This window comes from Papaver somniferum, chromosome 6 (assembly GCF_003573695.1).
Source record: "Papaver somniferum cultivar HN1 chromosome 6, ASM357369v1, whole genome shotgun sequence".
NCBI classification, from domain to species: domain Eukaryota; kingdom Viridiplantae; phylum Streptophyta; class Magnoliopsida; order Ranunculales; family Papaveraceae; genus Papaver; species Papaver somniferum.
Window position 1 is genome coordinate 7,026,049 of NC_039363.1, and position 3,993 is coordinate 7,030,041.

Here is a 3,993-nt window from a genome sequence, read left to right on the forward strand (position 1 = left end):
AAAATCCACTCCCATGTTCTGCTCCAACTCGATTATCTAGCCAAATCCATACCAATTAATTAAATACTCATATCACATCTATTCCATGAAAATCATCGATTTTGAATCTCCTTAAATCACGTCCAAGTCGTCAACTCTAATTCTGCTTGTATTAGCACCAAATTGAAATTCGAATTTTGGGAAGAAAACGAACCTCCCCTTATCCTCGACTGGGGTATTTGGCACATGTCCTGGTGGTGCAAATAGTAAATTCTAGGGTGTAATTTGTAAATTTCCTAGGTGCCAATAGCACATTTCTAGGTGCCTTTAATATTTCATTTTCTCGGGGTGCTTTTAGAAATTTTCTCCGAAGGTTCAAATGTCATTTTTCGAGCCAATTTTTCCACAAAAGTTTATTTCTACAAAACACCTACGAAGACATAAAATACCATAATAAGTACAAAAATGAGCAATAACAATATATAGAATTGAGATCAAAATAGACACTTAAATGCGTCTATCAATACCTCCAAACTTATTATTTACTAGTCCTCGAGCACTAAGCTGAGCTCAATCAAGAAAAGGATTAACAAGCATTCATCTCTTTCTCAATGCAATCAGTAAATCAAACAGATAGAAATCTGTAAACCTGATTGTTATGAGAATTACTCGCATGGTACCAAAGATCAATATTCGAGTGTGAATGAAGTTATTATCAAACAAACAAAGTCGGATTTATCAACTGTGATTGAACCACGCACAACCTATGATATTTCAATTATATAGCGAAAATATAATGCGGAATAAAAACAACATAGACACCAGAAATTTTGTTAACGAGGAAACTGCAAATGCAGGAAAAACCCCGAGACCTAGTCCAGACTTGAACACCACATTGTATTAAGTCGCTACAAACTCTAGCCTACTACAAGTTAACTTAGAACTGGAATGTAGCTGAGACTTAATCAAGTCTCACGCTGATTAAAATACAGTCGCGTTTCTTACGCCTCTTGAATCTCGCAAGACCCTGCGCACTTGATTCCCTTAGCTGATATCACCAAAACTAAGAGTTGCTATGACCCAAAGTCGAAGACTTATAAACGAATCTGTCTCTCACAGATATTCCTATTATGTTTGTTCCGTCTTTTGACTCAAAATCAAGGTGAACGGGAGCAAACTAATAATTTATACTGCCGAAGAGCAGCCTAGAAATATTAGTCACTCACAATAACTTAACTAAATAGATAGAAAAAGTTATTACGGAACCATAAAAGTCTGAGAAGAATAACTTTGTGATTTTTTGTATCTTACCTATCGGAGACAAATCTCGAGAAAACTTTGGAGAAGATTAAACTCAATACGATAGAAAATGTGAGATCAGGGTATCCAATTACAAAGTAAAATAGTTGGACCTAGCTACATGAATCCCAAGTGAAGTCTTCAAGTCGTTAATACTAGAATGGTTTATTAGAAGAAATGAAAACCTAAGTAAATGGAGAATCGAAGACTTATAAACAAATTTGTCTCCCACAGATATGTCTATTCTTTTATTTTTTTTGTTCCGTCTTTTGATACAAAGATCAAGGTGAACAAAAATCAGTTGATAATCCGGCTTTATACTCCCGAAGTGCTTCCTAGAATATCAATCACCACAAAATAACTTATATATATGATGGTAGAAGAAGTTACTGCGGGATCACAAAGTATGAGACGAAGAGCTTTGTGATTACTTTTTATGTCTTACCTATCGGAGATAAATCTCGAGAAAATATTATATAAGATAAAACTTAATACGATATAATAAGTAAGATCAGAATACGCAACAACAGAGAAAATAGTTGAACTGTCTTCACGAATACCAATAAAGTCTTCAAGTCATTAACATAATAATGGTTTTAGGAAAAACATAGGATAAAGGAAAATTGACTCTAGTATGTAACCAGGAACATACATAAGTGTGGGGATTAGGTTTCCCTGTTGATAGAGTTCTCCCTTATATAGTCTTTCAAATCATGGTTGCTTACAATCAAATCTAAGATATCTTAGTAACAAAGCAATTGCTATTCACCGTTAGATGAACTCCTGATTTAAGATTTAAGCTAAATTTGCTTAGAAAATAAGCAATTCATCTCCATCATTAGATGGTCTTATCTTGATACACAAATGAAATATACCGATATTTAGATATGCGTAATCGTACCTAAACGTGTATATGCAAGTTGGATTAATAGCAGTTAACCGAAGTTAGCCATATGGACCCTTTTGGTTTAGCCATCTTCATCCAACACTTCTAGATCAAATATGATAATCGATCAAATATGATAAATAGTCAAATGAATCTAAATGTGTTTCAAGAGAGTTGTTCAAATGTTCATTATTTCATAGAAATATTCTTGAACAATTTGAAACATATTCGGTTTGGTTTGTAATCGTACAAAGTACATATACAAAAACCAATTCATGAACATAATGCCACGGTTTTAAAAATAAGTTCTCATACCCTAATTCATTAATCGTTTTTGGGACTTTAGTTCGCAAACGAACCTGATTTCATGAGTATGAAATGTCACACTTTCCGATTTTAGAACCTGCACACTGAGTACGTGAACCACAGTTCCGGACTTGGGCCAAATCTAGCCGTTCGCAAACGTTGTATGCGAACCACAGTTCCGTACTTTTCCTAGTCTAGCCGTTCGCAAACCTTGTTCGCGAACTAAGGTTCCGAACCTTTCACAGGTAAACTCGTTCTCAAACTAGGTAGAAAACAAGAGTTCCTGACCTAAAATAGTAAACTCGCATACTATGTTGTTTCCGGACATGGGTAGTAGTTCTAAAACTCTTTTTTAATCATTGAAACATCCTTGGAAGATGACAATGCTAATATTACTCATACCACTAGCTTCAAGTAATTTTCAAGTGATTAATTGATCAATAGGAAACTTCCCGAGCTGACATCAAATGATTTTCTCACACCAATCATGTAAGATGTTCAAGGTAATTTTCACATGATCATTTTAATGTTTAGTTTCCAACAAATAAATTATTTACAACTAAACTTTTCAAGTCGATGATGAAGTTGAGATAAAGATTTAAACTTGTATTTCGAGACATAAATATACGAGATATACTCATATCTAAATTTCAAATGTGCATAACACAAAGTCTATATAGCCATACGACTTAGTCTCATTAGAAGATAGAATGGAATATAGATAAGTTTTAGTCCCCACATACCTTTTGTTGATGAAGTTCCTCCAAGCTCTTCAGTTATCTTCTTCTTCAATTGGTGAACGCCGTGAAGTCTAAAGCTCAATTATACATTCTATCATAATCCGAGACATAGCTACAAGTAGACTAGAAATCAAGTATATAGTTTTGATCAACTGAACTTGACAAACAAGCTTGAGATAGTAACGCTTGCGAGATCGGCCGAGCAGTGCTCTAACAATCTCCCTTTTTGTCAATTTTAGTGACAAAACTATCAATACATATGGATTACAAATAAATAAAACTTTGTAACTTCTGATCAATCATGCTTGATTTCCTTGGCTCTTCAACTTCCTTGAATCTTCCGTTCAAGTACTGTATCGATTCTGAACGTGTTCAACTTAGCATCATTGTTTTTGAATATCCATAGCAATAACAATACGAAAACAAAATTTCTCAATCAGTGTTATTCAGTGTTATAGTATTATATATTGTCTGACTCAAAGTCCAATTGCATCACAACTTTGAAGTAATACTACAGTGAATTTCAGTTAGCTGAGTCACTAGATGTGTACATGTGGCAAATTTTTTTTCTATAAACTACCCAAAATGTCCTCACCTTCTCCAATTCATTAAACCTTCTTCACTGTCATAGAAATTTAGTCATTTAAAGATCCAAACTCAGACAAAACCAAATCAAGCTGAAGTTTCTATCATTACTGAAGAAGAATAAAATCAAGAAGGAATCACCAACTCATCATAATCTTATCTTCTAATACATCTTCTTCGGTGGACCAAATCGAACAT